Source organism: Ambystoma mexicanum, chromosome 2q (genome assembly GCF_040938575.1).
Source record: "Ambystoma mexicanum isolate Mex_15411 chromosome 2q, UKY_AmexF1_1, whole genome shotgun sequence".
NCBI classification, from domain to species: domain Eukaryota; kingdom Metazoa; phylum Chordata; class Amphibia; order Caudata; family Ambystomatidae; genus Ambystoma; species Ambystoma mexicanum.
The window spans coordinates 548,716,573-548,741,356 of NC_090924.1; positions in this window are offsets into that span (position 1 = coordinate 548,716,573).

Here is a 24,784-nt window from a genome sequence, read left to right on the forward strand (position 1 = left end):
CCCTTCTCTCGCTCTCTGCACTTGCATGTTCCAAATGCTCACAAGGCCCATTAGAACCGCCTCTTTCTTGTTCTTCAGTTTTATTCTATTTGCCCTTTGTTCCCATGTTCCCTCCCCGTTTGCCTTGTGGGCGCTTTGAAACACAATTTTTTGATGTATAAGGGCCTTCCAAGTGCACAATAAAATAAAGAGATAAAACAAGCAGATCAATGATGGGGTTCAAAGCGGAATCAAAGGCATGGTACAGGTAGGCCAGCTCTGCAGCTTGAAATGGGGTCCAGAAGAATATATTTTTTGAAGGTTAGTCAGAAAAACCTTACATTTGAAAAAGCTTGGATGTGTAGGTTGGTATAGGCTTATTTCCAAAGATTGAATAAATACATAAATACATACATAAATAAGTAAAGAAATAAGATCGTGGAATGCTGGGATTGTAATAAAAATGAAAGCATACTGGGGACTTAAACCAGCCGCATGTTCAGTGTTTTTCTCTGCGTTAAGGTTAGTTTTTTATGTACTGGCCACAGTCCTTCCCAGTACCACCCAAAATTATTGTTTCTGTAACAAGCAAATTTGTCTACATATATAGCAACATAAAAAGTAACTGCGACATCGTGCTGCAGCCCGAACATGTAGTTAAAATACCAACGGTCACTGGCCCTAGACCTCACTCACCTTTCCTGTGAAATTTCGTAGTTCGCCTTTGCTCTTGAAATGATCGTTCAGTGTAACATTTACCTGAAGTTCTACTACCATTCATTATTTCCTGACTAGATCTCACTGGAAAACACTCCATCAATAAAACTGACGGGCAGTGGGCACACATGTTTTCGTGCTCAGATAACCGCCTTTTTCCAAGAAACACCAGGCAGTCACATACAATTTTACGACAACTTCCATTGGAACCCTAGTAAAACAACCCTTGATCTTTAACAATAGGGTCTTTCAAATTACATATGGTTGTCCTATTAACGGACGAGTATATGTGCGCCGTATGAATAGGCGTCTGTGGACTACTTGCAGTTGTGGAAAATGCCCGAGGCCTTTGTGATGTCGCACTCTCAGGCGGAAGGTGCCTGCCAATCAGCAATCTTCTCTTCAGGTGTCTACGAGTATAGACGTCCAGGATGTTCCTTAAAGTATAACTAACACAGACAAAAGCAGACAAAAGGAAGGGTCACATACACACCACACACGCATATACATGAATGCACACAAACACAAAGGCTTGCACACACACACAGGCCAGCACACAGACACACGTGTGCACGCACGCACACACACACATTATTTATCACGCCTCACAAGAAAGAACATCAAACTATATACAAAGTGTCTCCTCTGATATCCAAGAAACACATCTTTTTAGAGGAGCACAAAGCAGCTTGTGTGATGGAAACGCTCAGCTGTTGTATGTGGAGAAAAAAATACATCAACGTTCATCTCGCTGAGTAATCCAGAGCAAGGAGTAAATAAAATCTAGGACAGCCCTTTCACCGAAATGAAACTCTCAAGGGGCGTGGGGAGGAGAAAGACACAACTAAGGTTCTGATTGATAGAATGTTTTGCACGGTGAAAGGTTACTGTACACATTTCAGCGTTTCATGGAACAGACGTTACGTGAATTTCCGTGACTTGGCGCAGGTCCATCATGTCTTTGCATGCAGTCTAGTGCTGTGTGCGACATTCCACGCAAAGTGTGGGACTGGCCTACGCAAAGAAATAAATAGGGGGTGGAACATGCATATTCCTCATTCTCCCCGCAAAATGAGGACAAACGTAGGTGTGTAGAGGGACGGGCCATGGAAAGAAATCACACACCCATTGAAGTGCAAGCATAACCAAATGCATGGATTTCAACGTGAAACATCACATCGGAAAAAACCACACGCAAACCTTGTGATCTCACCACCACCTGATAGTAGACGCAAAGTGCAATCCACATCATTCCAACGTCGGTCAGCCACGAGGAATGCAGGTATACTGTGAGCCATCGTACATGGACACAGAAGGAGGAGGATGCAGAGACCCTGAATTTTCACACCACGCACCACACTGTTTGGGATTCCAGATGACCAGGTGTATGCAAAGTACAGGTTACCCCATGTGATCCTAGACCTGGTCAGGGGGTGGGAGGAAGACCTTTCATCAGCCACCATCTGTTCCCATACACTCGCCCACCTGGGGAAGGTGCTGACAGCCCTACATTTCATAGCCACAGGAACCTTTCAGCGTACCACTGCCATTGTAGGGGGCATATCTCAGGCCACAAAATCATAGTGTCTACGTCAGGTCCTGGCCTGCATCCCATTATGGGCGTGCATGAATAGGCACATATGCATGCCAAGCACACTGCAGGAAAGGCAACGAGTTAGCCAGGAATTCTCTGCTACAGCACACTTTCCTCGTGTACCTGCGGCTATAGATTGCGCACATTTTGCGCTACCGCCACCCAGATTGACGGAGCACATATACCACATCTGGAAGCATTGGCATTCCATCAATGTGCAGGTCATCTGTGAAGCAAAAGGAGTCATCATACAAGTTAACACCAATTTTCCCGGAAGCTCACATAACAGCTACATCTGCTGCTGGTCACCCCTCTACTGAGTCCTGGCATCAGGATCTTTCAGCAACAACTGGCTCTTTGGTGAGTATCAACTGCCATGAACTTGCATGCAGTCACATGACACACTGACCAACTGTTCATGACAATCAAGGGCAATAACAACCATCTACACATTTGCAGGGGACTGTGCCTACCCGCTATCAACATTCCTGCTCACACCATTCAGGAATTCTGTCACACCAGCAAAGGTAAGGTGCAATGCAGCACATATAGCCATTAGTAACATAGTGGTGGGTACAATTGGGTGGCTCAAGTCACTTTTTGCTCCCTTGACCACTCTGGTGCGGTATTGCTATATGCCCCACCAGTAGTATGAAAGATCATTGTGGCAGCTTGCGTCTTGCACAATGTTGCCAAATGGCATGGCATACCAGTAGAGATGTAGGAGGGACATTGCCCTCGCCCAAAGGAACCACCCATTCCCTTGGTCGGACAAAGGGCACAGGGAGAGACTGCATCCAGTCAACACATGCAATCATACTTCACTTAAATACCAGTCACATGTGGAGCACACATCTAGCGGTTTAGTTAATGCCACAACCTATTGATCATACTGTGTATATCCAGCATGTACCACATCGTTTTCGAATGGATACGATACCAGAGGGACTAGCATACCGTGCCAGATTGAAAGATAAACTACTAGGATTACAGCCTACTAATCAGGCGTTTTAACTACATTGTGAGTCTACACCTTTGGACTTGTTCACCCCTCATCCAATGAATCCGATTTGAAGAGTCAGTCAATGGTTATCCAAATTGTACATAGTGTTACACCGGTTGTGTGAGAAGATTTTGTCTGCCACATTGATTCCCCTGAAGAAGTTCTGCAAAGTATTGTACAACAAAGTTTAAGAACAAAACATGCTGGGATAAGCTATAACCACTGTCATTTTCAACAGTGTAGTATTACTAATGTATTAAATTGTATGAGGACCTAATTAGGAGTATCCGCCAATTGTAGATGTTGTCTAATAGACTCATGAACTAAAGGGTGTTATGAGTACTGACCAACGCTGTTATTCTTTTTATGTTTTTTGCCAGGTGTATATATTTTGAGATTCTAATGTTTTGCAAAGCACACGTAACTTTTTTGTCGTTTTTTGGAGGTGAGATCTATTGCACTATTTATGAGTTTTTAACAATTTTTGGGTAATATTAATAAATATACAAATGTATTGATTGTGAATATATGTCTCTCCTTGAGAAGTGGGGTTTTGTTTTTTGCAATTATTGTATACTGAAGGGACTGATAATGTGGTTTGTGGTTTAAAGAAACAATACAATGTTGTTGGGATCTACTGATTTGGTAGGTGTATCAGGGAACGGTCGCAACATCCTTAATTTTCCCTGTGTCTTCCTTAGGTTGGTATTATTGAACACACAGTGAAGCCACATCGCTGGTGCCATTCAATGATGAATTGGGGCCAATCCTCCGTGCCCATAACAATACCCTGAGAATGTCTGTCTGGAGAGGCAATATGGGTGTGCCTATAGTCATAAAATCAATTGTAACAACCACTGACACATAGAAAGTGGAGACAACAGTATACATGTTGCACACATCAAAGCATACAACACAATCAACAACACCCTTTCCACTTTCCCATGCCTCATGACAAATAATGTGCACACAGACCCCCACAACACACATGGGAACACAAGTAAGAAGTCAGAGTGCAAAAAGCAACTAGTAACAACCACATGTGAGAACTGACCTGACTACCCTATGTGTGTCGTACAACATACAAGTGGACTGGCCACCCCATTCCCTGAAATAAATCATGTACACAATACATATCTACATCACAAAAGTCAGAAAATAGCAAGCTCGCCTCAGGAAAGATACACATCTCAGCTCCCCTCTTTTCCCTTGCATGCCTGCAACAGTTGGACCCAGGAATCAATCCATGCTCCACTCTGTAGGTCTCCAAACCAGCTGACATGGCTATGGTGCCACGTGCAGGCATCCCAGAGCAATGTTCCTTTGAATATCAGCCATATACCCTTGTAGAATGCCTCAGTCCTGAAAAATAACACAAGGTCACAACATGTAACACATCGATGCGCCTATTGACACTGCACCCTGTAATCCCCTGGATGAAATGCAACAACTGCAAGCAATGTATCACCAACAAACACACCATTGCCATGTCACACCCATGCAGCTGGACCACCTCACCTTAAGCTAATGCAATGTAAAACACCCCACAAATTGACAACATCACCACCTACAACACCTCCACTGCCTGCCCCTCTGAGTTCCATGCTGTGAATGACCAGGTTCCACTTAGCCCTTGTCCCGGCAACGGGTCACTGTGACAAATCAGATCAGGCTGTAGTCAGAATGACAATGAGAAAACTCCTGAATAGAGATCACTGAGAGGGTGGAAACTCAGGATCCCCTTGGAATCCCTCCCAATGCCACGATTTGGAATTCCGTGCTTAACGTGGCATCAAGTCAGTGAGGAAAACACTGTAAGGGGAGCTGATGATGGAATGTCAAAGATGACGGTGGGTAAAATCCTCAGCAATTGCAGTGAAGACAGGATCCAGCAGAAGGCAGCTGGGCAAACAGGCAACAGTCAAGAGGAAGGCACAGAACAGAGGCAACAGGCAGAAAAGAGACACACAGACAAGAGAAGGGAATGATAAACAGAGGGCAACGATACTGGCACACAAAAATGAGCAGGAAACATGCAAGAGGAAGGGAAGGAAGAGCCCAGCGGAACTGGGCTGAACGAACACCAATGACCATGGAACTGAATGCAGCGTTGAGATCCACCGAGCAGCTGATAACAGGTGTCAAAAATAGCTGCAGAGGTACATGCACGTTATGCATTGCCATGGCAAACAACATCAGGCCTATGCATGTGCCTTGTGTCTGGGGTGGGACATCCATCCTGTTGTGGTTGGACAAACAGGACAACCCCCACATGTCCTGCCATGCTGTAATGGGTGTGGCATAGTATGGGCAGTGCAACACATACAAAGTCAAAGTGCCAGGCGTGGACTCCCATTGTGCATAGCCAAGTCATGAAAACTGAGTGAATGGGATACCATGTGGTCGGCATGACAAATACAAAATTGCAAACAATGACTCACCAGCATCTCAACCCCACATGTCCCTGCACCCATGTAGTGGGACCTGCTCACCTCAGGCCAATGCAATGAAAAGCACCCCACACAGTTAAAGCATTCCTGCCAATAATGACACCACAGCATGTGCCCCCCTGAGTGTCTTGAACGTAACTGCACAAGGTACCCACCTGTCTCGCATCCACAGCATTCCACATGAAGCAAAATTCTAAGCTTGCAAAGACATATATTGTTTGAAAATAAACACACAAGACAACCTTGAGAACTGCTGTATGGAACAAGGTAACCTGACCGCCATGGACCAGCCAGTGTCAATGACTGGAAGTCCAAATAACAGAGCGTTAGCAAAAAATAATCCAACAGCATCAAAACTCATTGACAGAGCAATCACTGGCAGTGAAGCAAATGGATTTCAACCACAGCACTACTTGCACTCTGGAAATGGTGTCAGTCAGCCCCCGGATGTGGGCACAAGTCGGCCCATTGATTGCAGGCATACACGTTCTGCGCATCCACTGTAAGGGATCACGTGTGTCTTTCGGTCACCCATGGATGCAGGGTAGGTAAAAGTACACCAAGTGAGGAGGTGAAGGTCTGTGGAGTGGAAGTGCAAGTGCGGTAGCTGAGGTGAAGGATGACAGAGGACAAGAGGGAGGCAGGACAGAGAGTCATGAATGTGTAGCTGTTGAGTGGAGAGAGAGATAGGGAGAAAGAGAGAGAGAGAGAGATAGAGAGAGAGAGAGAGAGAGAGAGAGAGAGAGAGAGAGAGAGAGAGAGAGAGAGCGAGAGAGAGAGAGAGAGAAATGGGAAATGTGGGGCAAGGACAGGTCTGGCTGGTCGGGAGATAAGGAGAGAGATGGTGGACATTGCAGGCGGTGAGGGCAGAGAGAAGGAGGTGAAGAGAGGAAGACTGAGACAGAAAGACTGGATAAAAGGAAGCATGGTCCGAGAGCCTCAAAGGCACATTGATAGAAAAATAGCACACTTTGTGGTTGAAGAAGGCCAATAGGGGTGAGGGAGATGGGCAGAGTGGGAAACAAAGTACACCTGTGAAAAGGCAATCCTCAGCTCCTCATCCCCAAAAGAACATGCTCAACACATCATGGCATGTAAACCAGAAAGAGCCCCATGTCCGCAACATCCAAGCAAAGAAGTCATTTCAACCACAACTCCAGACTCTGCACCACCCACCATCCCCCCGGTTGAATACCACAGTTCATTGCCATGACATCAATCTCCAGCTGATATGTTATTTTTTACAATATATTTGTTTGTATATGGCTCAGAAAGCCCACAAGCATTGGGGCGCCAACAAAAACACAAAGGACAACGTATATGAAACAGGACTGAAGGCCGGTTAGAATAGCTTTAGTGGAAAAGTAGTGTTTTTAATTGTTGACAGAAGATGTTGTATTCCTTCTGTGATCTGAGGTCGAGTGTCAAATAGTTCCATATCCGACAACAGTGGGAAAAGACCTTCCATTGATGTTGGCCAACTTGAACTTGGGACATTCCACTAGTGACAGGGTTGAAGAGCATAACTTTCCCAAAGGGTCATAACTGGACACCATGCTTCTGATGTAGCCGGGTACTGAGTCGTGTAATGTTTTGTGAAGCAAAGTTGCAGCCTTGAACTGTAGGCAGGCTGTAATTGGGAGCCAGTGAAGGTCCTGTTGGCTTTGGGTAATGTGTTCTCTTCTGGACTTCTTCTTGACGATGCGTATAGCATCATTTTGAACAACTTGCAGGTCATGCACATTTTTCTTAGGTGCACCAATCAGAAGTGAGTTGCCATAGTCCAGTCTGAGAAAGATAATAGCCTGCGAGACTGAGCCACAGTTGGCTCCTGAAAGAAAAGGTAGAAGATCTCTAAGTAGCTTCAGGTAGTATGAACAGTTCCTCATTGTTTTGTTAACATGCATCTCGGGGCTTACCAGAGAGTCAATGTGAAACCCTTGGATTTTGATCATGGACTTTGATGCTGCAACTGTGGATTTCAAAAGCGTATTATCTGGTATAGAATTTAGATCTATTAATCCCTGAGCCATAGATCAAAAGCTCTGTCTTATGCCAGTTGAGGCACATCCAGTTTGCATTCATCCAGGATTCTATATGGGTGTAATAGCTTTGCAGTTTATTAGAGTCAAGACTGTATCACCAGTGAGCTCGAGCACCAATTGAGTGTCTTGAGGGTATTTGGTAAAAAACACCTTGAACTCATCAAGAAGGTTACACAGGGGTTTGATGCACAAATTGAATAATAGCAGAGACATACAAGCCCCCTGTGGGATGCCACAACTAGTCGGGGCAGGGGCTGAGGATGAGTCACCCCAACAAACTCTAGAGCTGCGGTGGGATAGGAAAGATTGTACTCAGATAACAGTAAATGGACCGCATAAGCCTGTATCTCTTAGGATAGAGAGAAGTCGATTGCAATCCAGGGGGTTGAATGTTGCCAATAGATCTAATAAGACAATCATTCCAACTTTTCCTATATCCATGATGTCCAACATATGGGTTTTGAAATCCAGGAGAGCGGTCTCAGTGCTATGGTGGGGATGGAAATTGATTGTCTAAGGTGTAACATACCTATGATATGATATTTATAACGTGCCTAGACTCAAGTGACATTGGGATTCGTGCAAATGCGACAATGGGTAGTGCAGGGGCAAGGGAGAAGGGGAAGTTGCAGGGAAAGGTAGGGGGAAGTGCGATCAGGGCAGCATGGCTCTGAGTAAATGCAGCCAGGGCAGCACAGCTCTGGGTAACTGCAAGGAGGCAGAGGGTTGCAGGGGTTACAGCCCCTAAGTGCACAGTAGGCTAGGAGGCAGCGCAAGGAAGAATGATCATGGAGGAGCCTGGTACCCAGTGAGATCTGAGGGTATCAAGCAACCGTGTGGTGCCGCAGACAGGTAATTTAGCAAGGAAGCAAGAGAGAAGGCAGAGGAGAAAATTAAGATCTTGAGACACTTCTGGAACTTTAGATGGTCCAGCTCAAATTTCAGAGGGGCAGGGAACCCATTCCAGAGGGAAGTACATGCAGAGGAGAGAGATTTACCCTGCACTCTCTGCTTGGAGAAGCATCTGACCAGGGCCATCTTAAAAGTTTCTGGTGCCGGGACACAGGCAGCCTACAGGGCCCCCCTCTGAAAATCCATGTCGTACTCTCACCCCTTCAAGACCCATATCACCCTCTAACCCTTGAAACCCATGCCTTCCTCCCAATCTGAAAAATGAAAGGATTACATACCTCAAGTCAAATTCAACAGATACTTGTCTAAGCAAATGCCCTGAACATGCATGGTAATCCCCATTACTCCAGCTCTCCTCTTTCGCCACCTTACAATAGATCCAGGGCACACATCTATACATGTGTTGGCGGACAGTGGGTGCATTTACATTTCTCTATTTAAGGTTACAAGCTCCCTTCTATTGGAAAAAAAACACTTATTGTAGCTTGTAACTCAAGCCCCTATTGGACAGCTTTGACACTCTCTCACTACAGGACAGGGTGTCTCTTTTTTGCACTGTCCGACCAGCCATCGCCCTTTGGCACATACTACACTTATCTTTCCCTGTCGTCCACAGGTCTCTCTCTGTCCCTGCCTATGTGTGTATCTCCCTCCATACAGCATATATGCATGTGTGCAGCATTATCTCTCTACCTATAGAGACGGTGAAAGAGAATGCCAGACTCTTGCTGCATAGGTAGGTCTTGAGATAGGCTTTTGTATACACATAAAGTAAACAACAAGACAAGTAGTAGCAGTGGGCTTGCACAGCTGCCAAATTGCCTGTAGCAGCATTACTATTTGGAAAGTGACCCTCCATAAAGGTGGTCCTGGAGCTCTTTCTGTGTTGTGAAAGAGTCAGCCTGGCATTCAAGGTATCATGTGTGGAACTCCTGGGTGAGGGAGGGGAGTACTTGTCAGCAGTTATCACCCCGTGCTGACACGCCATATTCCTCATGGGTCGTGCTGGATGTCAAACCACAGGGACACTGCAGAGAACGGCCCAGGCCCCCTACTTGCACTCATCACTACCAGGTACAGGGCACACGGTCGCTCTTCTGGTATTCGGATGTAGGTACAGTGCCAGGGCCCCTTGCTGCCTACACCCCACACCTTGCATGCCCAAACCTTCCCTAAAATGGACTATACATCCTTTCTTTAGACAGTCTTCTAGGGGTCGAGGCAGGACTTTCTGCATGTTAAACCATTACATTTCAGGGTATAGTGATTGCGCGGAGTCCAGGCACAGAGTCCCAGTCTGTCCCAGTCTCTAGCTGTTATTCTTGGTGAGAGGAGCTGCACGACAGTGTGTCCTGTTTCTATCTTCACTAATTGTGCCTTTAAAAACCCCTCCTATGCTCGGAGCGCGGCGCGGATTCCAGGCACAGAGTCCCAGTCTGCCCCAGTCTGCCACAGATTGCCTTTACGGTTTTTCTAAAAGTTCATTGGGGCACAATGACTTTAACTACTGATGGCGCCCAGACCCGACGGAAACGCTCCAGCATCGACGTATGCTGAACCTGTGGACTGCCATGAAAGCCACCTGAGGTGGGTGTGACAAGGTAGGCAATTGTGGAAGTTGGCCTCAGCCCTTACCATTATCGTCACCATTTAAAAAACAAACGCCATGTCACTCCGGTGGAACGAGTCCTGCAACTGATATTGCTGTTTCTCCTTTACTTCAACAAACTCAGAAATCTCACGACTGCTCGGGCGTGCAAGACTGTACACCTGTAAATACAGGAATTGATGTCGACCGGCTCACTCAGTCTTCCCTGCCTCACCAGTCCATCCTGCAATCTCATAGCGACGTCAGTCGAAACTCAAAATCTCCCGTTCCAACTTCAAAGGACAAAGTGCTTACCTTGTTATCATTACGCGACTTGGACGTAATACCGGCTTCATCTTTCCCAGCAACTTATTTGTCACAATTGCATTCTAAGATGGCAGCGATCGTTGATAGTGGTGACACCTCTGAGGCATTCTATTCTCCTTTCTCTGTTACAGATGGAGTGTTAATCAGTGTATCCATTGCATCCAATATAGACCCTCGGCTTGTAAATAATAACATTCGGGAATCGATTGAATGTGTCCCCCAAAAAATTCCAGCAAACGGAAATGGAGATGGGAATCTACAAAGTCCCTCCTGTGAAGCCTTCCTCATAGTGACTTCAATGGATCCCTCCGTATTCTTTGCAGTTTCACCTGAGCCAAGGGCATGCCATGAGAACCTACAGGGCGCGACAGCAAATGATCGCGCAACCATCAAGGAAATGTCATTGAACCCGACTGAGTCAAATGCAGTAAAAACAACATGAAACCACGTGTCTTGGACTTAAACAATAGCAATCACAGCGACAGAACCTTAAAAAAGGCTATGGTGACATCAACTAGCGAGAGTTGGGAGCTGAACACGACTGAGTCAAATGCAGTAAAAACAACATGAAACCACGTGTCTTGGACTTAAACAATAGCAATCACAGCGACAGAACCTTAAAAAAGGCTGTGGTGACATACACTGGCTAGAGATGGTAGTTGGCAAATAACAATCAGTCAAAGGAAAATGGCAACCATAGCGCATATGCATGTCAAGTCCCTGAAGCTACAGAAAAGTGCCTCATGGCAACTCTAGCCACAGCCTCAGACAATGACAAAGCCTCTGCCGCAATCCCAAGATCACCCCAACTTGTACCAAAAATGGATACTGTGGACTTGAGCTCTATCGGAAGAGCACGCCGCTTACAGCGAATTATTGAGCTAAAACTGAAACTAAACCACTCAACATTTAAGGAGCCTGAGATTTCGTCAATAAATGCAAGTACTCACTGTTCTAAAACTAGAAGTATTTTTGTGGAGGATCAAGCCAATAATAAACCACAAAATCTTTCTCTACTAGATGCACAGTACAACATTGAAAGCTTGCACGCTTCATCGAATGGAAATGAGTAATCTGCCCCAAACGAACCACAATTGAGTATCTCTGTCGAAACTTTAACTCACATACACAATAACGTTGTAGCGGCCTATTCAATTGTGCTGCTCCCGTTCACTAAATTATATGAAGCATTGAATGGGGTAATCAGTGAACAAGGGGCGATGTTAACAAACCTCACAAATAAAATGGAAAAATTGGAACTTTTTACAAGGTTCTTGCAAAATCAAATAGAAAAGGAAGCAGACCTTTCTGTACAATGGCAAGAACGCCTAAGCGATTTAGCCGCATGGCACCATTGCCAAAATGCCAACCTAATTGACAGTTTGTTAGAGGCTGTGAGATGGATGCGTCACAATACTGGAGAAGTGGAAATGAAGGAAATGAATCGACGAGAATCCATCATAATGAAGGAAAGTGCGCCAAGACCTCTCCCCCAACAAAACCAAACCAAGTCTCTGAAGGCTCTCAGGAGGCCCTCTCCAAACGAGGCAGAGAGAGTCCAAGGCTTAATGCCAACCGCAACCTCATGCCTCAGTTCACAAACACTGGCTCTGATCTCGGATGGTTTATTGAATGAAAAGGGAATTCAAATATATGGACCTGATTTAAACAAAGCTGGCACCATGGAAGCAAACATCCAGCATCTTCCTGAATGCAATATAGACTCAGTAGACCCTACTCAATGCAAAGCCGTCTCTACACAGGCACCAGCCTATGTAATCAGGTCCACTGCTTTCAACAAGCAATCTGAGGCAGATGAAATAGTGGCGCCAATTAACAACCCACAATGCTCGTTTGATATCTTCAACGGCCCGGCCAAAACCATTTCGATGATTGGGAATCCTACAAGACCTTCTAAAGAGGTCAAAAATGTCCCAGTTCAAGGAAAGAAACATATTCAACAAAAGCATGTGCGTCCAAATGTGAAAAAATGTATAACGCACAGCAGGAACAAGTCGGCTGGCCACACAGCTTGCGTCTGACCAAGGCTCTGGCAAAGACAATAGGCAACAACCAAACAAACAAACAAACAGCTAAACGTCGTCGTCTTGAATCAGACGAAAAGAGTAATGTTACCTCACCAGCCTCATCGGCGGTCGACTTATGTGACTTTTCAACCTACTCAATGGAAACTGAAGATCCGGAAGAGTCCACAAAAAACAGCCATGTTGCTGGATGCACAGGTCTTTTGTGGACACCAGCTGCCAGCAACCTGAAACAAGCAAAGTCATTATCCTCAAAAAAACCAATTGAGAATGCCCCCAAAAAAAAAATGGCAAATCCTCGCGGACGCCTACGTCCACTTTAACTTCCAAGCTCAACCCAAAACTAACAATGAATCAGTGGAAACAAGGAGTACATTATTCATCTAGGGTACATCTCAGCAAAAGGCCAAGAAAAAACACTTGTCTCTGGATATTGCATTTCCAAAATATCCAAACAGATGAAAATGAGATTAACCTAAACAGAGCTAATCTAATGAAACTATTTGCCTGTATTCCTTTATTGCGAACAATATCCTCTGATGATATAAAAATTGTAGAGTATCCAACAGAGATAACGTCTGATCAGGTATTATTGAACATCTCTTCTTCTGCTGTGAAAAATATCTTACTGCAAGCTATTGAGGAATTACTTGTATTTGGATTTAATAAAACATTGGAACCCGATCAAAAGACGCAAATTGGAAAATCGGGACAAAAGGAATGCGAAGACGAGGAAGAAATTGAACATCGACAAGCTACGCTACGTAAATCGCTGTCATATCCTTCTGTAACTCGAAACATGGGTGTCCATCAAGGAGTATTGCCGAGCACAAGAACTGGAAATCAAGCAACAAATGTGAAACATCAATAACAATGATTGAAGCGGATCAATTGAGCCCAAATTGTGCTGTCATGGAACACACAAGGTTTTGTACACCTGTTTAACAATTTTTAGGGACCAATGGATGACATCTTGGCAGTTTGTTTGCAAGAAACTTGGCTACGTGTACCACCGACATGTGATGGATTGAGCATCTTCCTAAACCCTGAAGGAAAAAATGCAATGGGACGCCCCTTCTCGGGCCTGGTCACCTTATTGAAAACATACAACTGGTTGACCCCTTTGGAGACGTCAAATCCAAATCCTTTTGTACAAGGTACAATTGCGCAGATAACATCCTCATACACAAACGAGAAGCAACATCTATTACTAATAAATGGATATTGGAATCCTGCAATGATAACCACAACGAGCTTCATAGCTGCAGTAACATCATTCATTGATGAAGCAATACTGACTTATAACAATCTATCAATAATTATATGTGGTGACCTAAGCTGCAGCTGGTTCAAGTACGATCATGAAACAAAGATGAACCTGCAGATCGCAGCCTATGCGGTATCGAATAGAGGACAAATCTGGTCCGATGCTCTTGCAATAAGAAATTGCACAATGGTAAACTGCAATACCAAAGGCGACCAGCCATGTAATCCAACGTGGTGAAGATCGCAAAGTCGAAACACTCTGGATTATATCTGCGCATCCCGCAATGTCTTTGAAAGAGTGGCTTGCTTAACTGTAATTCCAATGACTAATAGCGACGATTAATTGCTACGTCTTGTTTGGGAAGTTGAATGAGGTGAACCAATTGTCAGACATGATGTTCAACTGTCAACAAATGTGGCGAGTAATCGCTTGAGGATAAATGGTCCACAAATCGAAATATTAATTTCTGAGTTAAATCAATCGAACAATGTCGATTATTCACCCTTGCTGACAGACTTCAAGACAAAATTGGTATCATCAAGAATTATCGGTCACACATATAAACATCTGTTCAGCAAAGATATTGTACAAGCAAAAAAGAACCTAAGGAAAGACATGAGACAGATAAAGAAAATGCAGATATCTTCTGAATGCAAAGTCATCAAAGTCAAAGAAAGATGCCAGGCCTATCAGCATTGGCTCAAGTCCCACGCCGTGTTAATTGAGCAAAATTGTGCCGAAATCATGCTGGAATTCTTGATTACTAAAAATACATGCGACATCTGGGCTATTTTAAACAACGGAAATACAAAATCTCTACCCACAAGCACAAATGAAATTGCGAAATTGCCAGCGCGAAATGGGTCGAGTATTTTGAGGTAATTTATGAGAAGCCAACACAAGAAATCCAGCTAGAAGCACAAAAACATAACTCCATCAAGAGAAGAAATTGAACTGGCCATACAAAAGCTAAAAAAACTCGAGAGCTGCTGGCCCATAACAAATTTCAAACATCATGCTGAAGAAACACAAGGAACACTGGGCAAAGTTCATCGAACGTTTATTCTGAAAAGTGTCCATAAGTAAGACTATTCCAATCTCATGGCTAAAGGCAATTGTGGTTCCAATTTACAAGAAGGGCAGTAGAGACGATCTGGCAAACTATCGTCCTATTGCCCTTCTCGACACAATTGGGAAAACCTTTGGTTCTTTCCTTTGTCAGAAGCTTGCCGCATGGGCAATTGAGACAAGGCTAACAGACATTCGACAGACAGGTTTTAACGAGAGAGTGGGAGTCAAAGTGAACCTACTAATATTGAATGTCCTAAACCTGGAGGCTCAAGCGGAAAAGAGAAAAATATTCTTTGCATTCATAGACCAGAGGCAGGCTTTCGATGCAATAAATTGTGAGAAATTGTGGTCAAAACTGTCCAAGTGGAATTGTCCACCTCAAATTCTGGAACCACTAAAGGCCCTGCATGCAAAAACAACGGTGCAAATAAGGGTGAACCAGCAAGGTGATCTGAGCCTGCCAGTAACGATGCATAAAGGTGTCAAGCAAGGCTGCCCTTTGTCAGCTGAACTGTTCAACTTATTTATAGCTGACCTGCCTGTGTGGCTGCATCCAGTACACTGTTTCCCCTCCCAAGATCAACAGAACACCAATCAAATGCTTTGTCTAAGCAGACGATGTGGTGCTGACTGATTACACTCAAATCGGTCTGCAGCGTCTCCTGAATCGTCAATATGATTATATGAAAGCAAATGAGCTGACGATAAATATGGAGAAAACAAAAATCATGAGCATTGGACAAGTTCACACAAGAAAAGATACAAAATTTAGATGGTCTATCGCAAATGATGCACTAAGAACTGTAAAGGCCATAAGATCCCTTGGTGTGATGTTCAATGATTCAATCTTCAAAGCTGCATGGACTAAAGACTTAACAGATAGAATGATCAAACTTGGACTACAAGGAGCAAAGCTCAATAATGAATATGGGAAATTCATGATCGCCCCAGTAATTACGTTCTACCTTCAGAAATTCATTCCAACAATTGTGTTTGGTGCCGAAGCAGGCTGGAACCTAGACCATCATCTTTGGCAAAGATTAGAAGGCATGTTTTGGCGATGAGCCTTGAGGCTCCCCCAATACATCTCAGTGATTGCACTGAGATATGAATTGGCTATCAACTCACTCCACATTACAATCATATGGAAATCCCTCGCAACTTTGAGGAAAATGTATCTTGGCAAAAGAATTCCTGCATATAACATCTTTGTGATTGGAAATCAAGGGATGCAATCCAAATTAATACAAATGTGGAAGCTAAAGCTAGAATCCATCATGGAAGCTGCCAGTTATTAGATCACCCACAACATGCAAAAAAAAAACTACAGATCTGGGACTGGATTTCCAATTCCGAAAAACGCTTGAAACTTAAAACTGTTCTTCCATTATCAATAGGAGAAATCAAGCTACATAAACAACCAAAATACTTATTAGACTGTCTGTCACGCCATCACAGAAATCAATTCCTAAGATTCAGGCTCAATGCCTTGAATAATAAGGAAATGCTTTGTATAAGGTGAAACAAAGAAACGATTGATAACAAACGCAGATTATGTGGTACTGGACTGGAGAAATTGAGTCCTTAAAGCATTTAATAACTGCATGCACTGGCACCAACAGTGGGCGGATCCTGCATCTCAGTCGCTTTCAACCACAAAATAATAACATGGAAGAATGGTGGGCCTATGTTGCAGCTGGCAGAAACATCAAGCTATCATGCAGTCTAATCGATTATCTCGAAATGATCCTGAGAGTCAAATAGCAAGCGACTGCCGATATAAACAATGATCAAATGGTTAAACAGTGAGTGGGCTAAAAACCTGCTATATTCTCATTCTTTTTTCGGCCTTCTTGATCCACCTCAAGGAAACACAAGGGTCATGAGATCGTTAAAGAAAAACGCTGTGGATGCAGATTTTGATTTAGATTTTGAAGAGGATTTGGAAACTAATATGTTAATGACGATGGCTTACTAATGTAACAAAAGTTCATTATTGATTTATTGAACTGAAGTTTTACTATCAAAATAAATAATAAAATAATAGCCTGGCACTTAAGGGGTTAAAGCTCAAGACTTGCTTGGAGCATAGAAAAGCTGGCTCACATTGACAAAAGACAGTCCCTTGCTTATTTTTGACCACCTCATTCAGGATGCCTTTTACAAGTCATCAAATGTTACTGTCCATTCAAAAGACCAAACAAATAAAAAAAAGATCTATGTTGTTCCCAAAGGTATTGCCACCTGCGTGACTATTAGGCAAACACACATTGACAATGCCAACAGTTTGGGTTTTTGTGTAGGCATGGGGAATGCACTTGCCAGGCACAGCCATAGTGGTATTAACTGATCATTGGTAGTAGAAGGTGCAACATGGTGTGAGCACCTGGACATCTAGTAACAGTACCTGGCAAATGCCTTATACACAAGGTAAAACTATTTACTTTGCCAATGCTTGCTTTTAACTGGACATCAGTGAAAGACACACACAGAGTGCTTATAAATTGATTGACCGAAGGCAACCCGGGTTAAGACTTTCTTTATTATTCCACCAGTATCAGGTTTACAACTGCAAGTACGTCATTCATTCTTGGAAGGCTGCTTTGAAAAAAACACTGCCATGAACTTTTAGTGCAAAGTTTCATGGTAAGGTTTGATTAAATATTTGTATAAGTGTAACAGTTCAAAAAACCATAATAAATAAAGATCTCAACACATTTCGGGAATACATATCCCTTCATCAGGAGCAAATAAGCTTTGAACTCAATTACATTTTCATTCTTCAAAACTCCAAATGTATTTACAAGGCAAATTAAAGATTTGTGTCAGGTAACTGTGCATCATTCTGTATATTATGTAATTAATTGTTATCTAAACATAGGGTTAAAATGAAATCACCTGTGCAGAAGAGTTTTCCTGTGCACTCATCACTATCAGGTACAGGGAACATGGTCGCCCTTCTGGTATTCGGATGCAGGTATAGTGCCATGCTCCAAGTAAGTCTTGAGCTTTAACCGCTTAAGTGCCAGGCTATTATGCAATCACTGTAGCCTGAAATGTAATGGTTCAACATGCAGAAAGTCCTGCCTCGACCCCTAGAAGACTGTCTAAAGAAAGGATGTATAGTCCATTTTAGGGAAGGTGTGGGTGTGCAGGGTGTGGGATGTAGGCAGCAAGTGGCCATGATACTGTACCCGAATACCAGAAGAGCGACCGTGTGCCCTGTACCTGGTAGTGATGAGTGCAAGTAGGGGGCCTGGGCCACCCTCCGCAGTGTCCCTGTGGTTTAACACCCAGCACGACCCATGAGGAATATGGGGAGAGGCATCAGTTCCATGCATTCGTCTTGTGTTCAGACTAGTATATAGTGTTACAGGGTCTGTCAGACAGGCAAAAGGGTAGACAGACGAGAGGATGTCTCGCCATGCTGACCATCAGCCAAATAGAAATCAGGAGAATTTAAGAGCAGGCATACCTCTCTAGTGTAGTCACTGTGAGAATTGAATTCCCATTCAAATCATGGATAACATGCGTTGGTAATCAAGTAGCAAACATGCCCCATGCCTCAACAATCTATAAAACATACAAAAAGTATGTTTTGAAAGCTATTAAACAAAAACATATGACCCAAATCTTAACATACTGAGACAAAAAATCGTTGCCTACAGCCTTCTGCAGAGAGGTGGATCCATTTCTCCTACATTTATTGTCGTATTGTCCTAGGCCACGTGGAACCTAACTACAACAAGCGCACAGATTATACCGAGCGTGAGGAAAGGCGCTAGATTCATAAAGTGAATGCGCCCTTTTTGTCATCATACTGCCAGGGCCTCATTTACAAAGCGTTTTTTTCAATGGGAAACTCCCATCGAAAAACGAGTTGCAAAGCAAGCCCTAAATATATTAAGCCTGTCCTTTTGGTATCTTACAATGTATAACGTCTTACCGGCTATTTCGGGGAGCATTGCCTGATTTGATTACGACGTAAAGTTCACAACAGATGCATGGTATGATGTCTCCACTGTTTAAAATGCCACAGCGCATTCAATCGGCTTTCTGTGTTATTTAAAAGTTGCTTATTAAAAAGAGAACCTAAATGCTTTAACATGCCATTCTCTGAGTGCTACAGACTTTGCAACAATGTTTGAGAGCAGTGTGCTTATAATTCACTATGCCGTTGAACTAAAACAGCAGGGTGACGTTACATGTGGCTCTGTAAACAGCAATGGGTGTCGAGCTCCATGAGGTGCTGGATCTTGGCTAGTTTCTTCGAAACTAATAGGACTGACTAAATATTGTGTTAATCTCGTGCAGTTAGTAATGAAGAGAATGCATGAAGCTGTGCTGCCGCATTGTTGGCTAGCTGTAGCCGTCAGTCCGCTCTGCTTTTAATCCTTTTGGATTATGCATTGGGTATCCCCTTCTTTTATCACGCACACGCACCAAGTGCATCGCATCCCCCACGCTCCCCACAGACACACATCGCTTCCCTGTGCATAAAGTAGCACACACTCGCACCTACTATTTGAATATAGCTGCGGGTTTGGGATTTGTCACGAGAAAGAGCGAATGCACACAAGCCGGGAGGACCGAATAGCCGTGGGTTCTCGCAACACAAAGGAAGGCAATACCAGCAGCCTGGCTGATGTCTCACGATGAGAGAAAAACTAGGATAGGGCGCCATGTGCCAGACTAACGCTGATCATTATGATTGGTACAAGCAGGGTGGGAAACTTTAGAAAATGTTTAGCGTGACGTTTTTGGAAGCAGTGGTGCATCGTTAGGGTGGTGCATGCCTTCCGGAGTGCATCATTCATGTGCACACATTTTCCTTTGCAAGGTGCAACCATCCACGTTGGTGATAACTCTGGCTACGAAATGCCCTTTACATGTATATCATCCTTGGATAAAAGGGATTGCACTGGTCACCGGATCAGCCTCGCTCTGCAGAATGAGGAATAGTAGTGGCTCTGGACCAGGGCCAGCCCACTAAACACACACACACATCATGAGTGCTGCTGCCGCCCACCTGACCGCATGCTGCAGCACTTCAGCAGCATGGACTCACTTACTGGTTTGTCACCCGGGGCGGCCGGACGCTGTCACTGCTGCTGCTGGAAGTCTGGCAGCGGAGCTCTGCGACCAGACAGGGCTTCCTCAGCTAGGCTAGGACCCCAAGGTGGTGGTTAGGCAGCCAGGGACCTAGGGTATGATGATAGTTGAACTTGAGTCGAGAAAGGCCAAGCACATAGGGCCTCATGCAGCTTGACTATGTTGCACGCAGTCACAGTCAGTAGAAGGAAGGACGAAAAGAGTCTCAATGATACGCCCAGCCCAGAACAAGTCAGAAGCTCATACTATTGGGTGACAGAAGCTGCATGGCAACAGGTTTTTGAATCCTGATTGTTTGATGTGCAGAGCCAGCACTGATGACATGAGCCTCATCAATCAAATTGTTTTTTTGTTGTCATTGTCCAGGCACCTCCAGACACACTGGCACTAGGAGTGATCACATGGCCTATAATTACAAGCTGTGATTGGGTTTGCTTGAAATGGCATGATGGAGCACGGAGCAGATAGAATCATCAGAGACTTCACACTTGCCCAACGTCAATTATTGAAGATTTGTTTTTTTCTCACTGAGCAGAGCCTGTGCCTGCAGCCTGCAGCCACATATCTCACTCTAGTCTCTTCTTTGGCTCAGCACATGATCTGAATACTGTGGCAGCAGCTCACTCATACTAATGTCTTAGTCTAAACACAAACACACTACTTCTCCCACCAGACCTAGACACTCCTCAAAAGGGGTGTGGGCCCCCTTCAAAAGATACCAGGATGGGGGCCCAGGGCACAAGACCCATTTACCCTCCCATAAAGCAGCCACTGCATCTGACCCTCAGAGAGTTAAAGGTAGCTGAGCAAAGGTAGAGGTAGCTGAGGGAAGGGCTCTATTTAGGCAGATAGAGTTGGCTATAGTGAGGGCCCCGGCAGTTGTTTCAGCCTCCAACAGACCACACACCCTGGACGAGACATTCACAGGAAGGGGGTGGGGATCATAGAGTGCACTACCAACACCTACAGGGACAACAGATGAACAGCTGGGGGAGGTGACAATGTACCATATGCATGTGCTCACAATGTACACACACACATACCATAGAGTCACTCGCAGTGCTATACATTCAGGAGGAGAAAACATACAGAAAACACCAGTGAACAACAAGTCGCTGGAATGGGGAACACAGGTAAACTCTGTCAGGGGTCCACATGTGCAAACCAGTACAAACCTAGATGCACCAAGTGTGTCAAACCAGTCCTGTGGAGTGCATGGAGATAAAATGCCATATCTGTGTTTCCAGAGGCAACGTCATGAAGAGGAGCAGCTGAGGTTGCATAGATCTTTGAATGGACGTGTGTGTAAGATGTGGACTTGTACCAGGGCAGGTGATATGAACGGATAACTGTGTGGAGTGGGCTCTACCACAGGTCAAAGAGTAGTGTGCACAGGGAGAACACCTTCAGTACCCCGTAGGACACATGGGGTGGGGTAGGAGAACGGTGACAGTAAGAAGGGGGTCCTTAAATCAGTAACACAACAATTATGGATGGGTTGCAGAGTAACTCTTACACCAAATAAGACTGACTCAGTAAGTTGGCAAAAAGACTCCTGCAACTGTTTTATTATCAATTATCTAAAACAGGGAGTTACAACATAGATCAACGGACGTTTGCTTAAGTTCTCTCAATGCATTTAATAAAAAACAACATTTGTATAGCAAAAATTTGTCATATGTGAACTCATACTACGTGGCAAATAAGAGAAACCTACTGGGGTTGTGATATGCTCAATGGGAACATCTAAGTATACTTTCTATTAGTGATGGGCTGTGATTGGGTTACTACAGTCAGGTGGGCAACTTATGCCCTCCCCTAGTGGAAGTCATCCTCATCAGTTATTAGGTGCACAGTATATTATTGGCTCTCAAAATATACAGCCTTTCGGAATATGGTCCTCTATAATTGGTTGGCACATTTGTACCCTTCTGGAACATTCAGCTCACTAGCAGCATGTAAGCTGGTACCCCAGGTGCCAGTCGGTGGACTTTGACCATGTTTCCACACCCAATTAGCCCAACATCTCTCATCGCTGATGCCTTCTGCCATTCAGATTGTCTTTGAACTTGACCTTGTAAAGTATCCTTGCTCCTGAGAATAAAAGGGAGTACAGGCACACGCTATATAAGTCCAGAGCAGCATGTCTACATTATATTTCAATCCTTAGCTCACGTGACAGGAGACCGTATTTCAGCCTGTTTTGCAGCATTTAATTGTCTTTAATTAACAAACTTGGTGCCCATAATGTTCTTTCTTTGTACCTTAACACGAGACGATTCAGCATCTCACGGTTACTGTTCTTTTCAGATAGCTAACCAGTTCTTGGCTACTTCATCCTTTGACACCAGGCCAGACAGTTCTTCCAGGCCTTTCCATACTTTTAGCTTCATGTTGCTGCGACAGAGCTGTTCCGATCCTTCCTTCTTCGTGGGTCCAAGCTTACTAAACACGTGACACTGATGTCCAGTTTCTATATAATGGTGGCACTGTCTGCAGTCTATTGACTACGTATATCCAGCCTTGATGATTACTTAATCTACTTGTGTTGCTGCATCTGTACAGTTATTAAACGGCTTGGATTTTCTGCAGTGCTCTTCACACGTGCAATATTGATTCTGCATATGAATGTTTACTCGATCTTTATTTCGTCATCAGATTCCAAAAAGTCTATACATCTTCTTCTTTAGCCACTCTTCTCAGTGCGTCACGTTGGCTTCTTGTGATGTCACCAGCTTCTCTTTCTTTCATCTTTTTATCCCTTCGGAGATCTCCTCCAAGAGATTGTCATCTCTGCGAGGGTACATCATATAGGTTTTTCTCAATGGATACCTTTTCTCGAAGGCTCTCCGTGGAATAGGCACCATCACTGGTGTCGTGCATGTCACGATTTCTGGCTTCCAGCATATAGGAAGGATGGGGGCGGGACCTCCTGCAGAGGAATTCAGCTGCTCCTCTACAACATCATAACAGTTAGTGCGGCAAGAGGTGAACAATCATAATGCAGAGTCCAGATGTACAGAGAATTGAGGTTGTGAATGAGGATGTTGTTGTAGAATGTGGCAAATACTGCCAATGGCTCAAGTGTGATAAGTGCTGCACATTCCCATGAGTTGGCTTCCATTGTGGAAGTGCAGGGGGACATACATTCACATGCAGGTCGACCAACACACATCTGCATGACATTCACCATGACAAAATGATTATAGCAGCTTAAAATCCAATTGTGAACATTCATGCAAAGATTGTGCTACCCACTAAAACAGACATATGCATGATTGGCAGTGCTCAACCTTACCTGCTGACAGAGCTGCACTGATATGATTCCGTCATCAACCTCCACTATAAACTGTACCTCCACATTTGTGAATGCAGTGCCAGTTCCCGGCAGAGAGCATTGGGACTAGGAAGGTGAAAGCGTGCAGGGTGGACCTCTCATGTAACGCAGTCACTGGATGAATCTGGATCACTGCAACAACATGTGACATTGCATGTCACCAACCATAGGAGCAAATCATGCATACTGCACATATGTTAAAAAAGTCTATTAACCCATTGTTACCTGCACATGCGATCCTGTTGTGATCAAGTCAACCATGGCAAATGACACCACTGTGCATGGCTGTATGCCCAGTTCTTCACCCAATAATCCCTTGAGAGGGCAACAACGCATGGAAGATAGCACAGGGGCAATGCGCTGGTCATGGAAGCAAGACCACACAGAGCAACAGTGGCTTGAATCCTGGATCTGCGCTTTGAAACCACAGAATTAGGCGCTTTAAATAAAAACTATTAAAAATAAAAAAAAATACAAAAATCTCTCAAGGTAGGAATAAATAAGAAAAATAGTCCATTCCAGACAGGGGAAAAAAACCTATGCATCCATCCTGTACAGGGGTATAAAAAAATCAGAAAAATATGTCCATCTCGAACCAGGAGGGAAAAATAAAAACTTCAGATCACCCAGGTCAGGTTAAACACATAAAATGCTCATCCTGGACTGGGGGGAAATAATGTCCACCCTGGAGGGAGGGGGAGGGTGTGTAGTGGACCAAAATAATCTACACCAATAAGAAAATCAACAACAAAAATACATCCCTCCATCCCTCCATGGGCTCATGGACATCACAGCAGAGGTGCTTGAGGTGACGTGGCTGTGCCAGGACCACCCTGCTGTGGTGGATGCTCAGGTGGTAGCAGGGGTGGTGGTGCTTCCTGTCCACAAAGTGGCAAAGCCTCATTGGCTAGGGCTAGGGCTAGCCATGACATGGATGCATTCAGCAGCACCCCAAAGGTGGTGAGGTCACGGTGTGCTTCTTCTCGAACACCCACAGAGTCTGCATGCGGGCTCACTCGTGACAAATCAATTTGCTGTGGCATTGTCTGCCTCAAGGCGCCCATCTCTTCATGGATCTGGGTCCTTGTGGCTGAGAGTTGATCATGCAGTGAAGCGCTGATCTCATGGCGATTGGAGTCTCAAGATGCCAACATCTACTGCTTTGGGGCTTCTCTCTGTGCCTTAGCATCTACATGCAGGGAGTCCTGCAGACACTTTAGATCAGCCCGACAGCCCTTGATGTTGGCCTCCACACCCAGTTTGTGGGAGAGACTTGAGGACCACATCTCAGCATGCAGTTTCTTCTCCAGGCTGGACAAGATTTGCAGCTGTTGCAC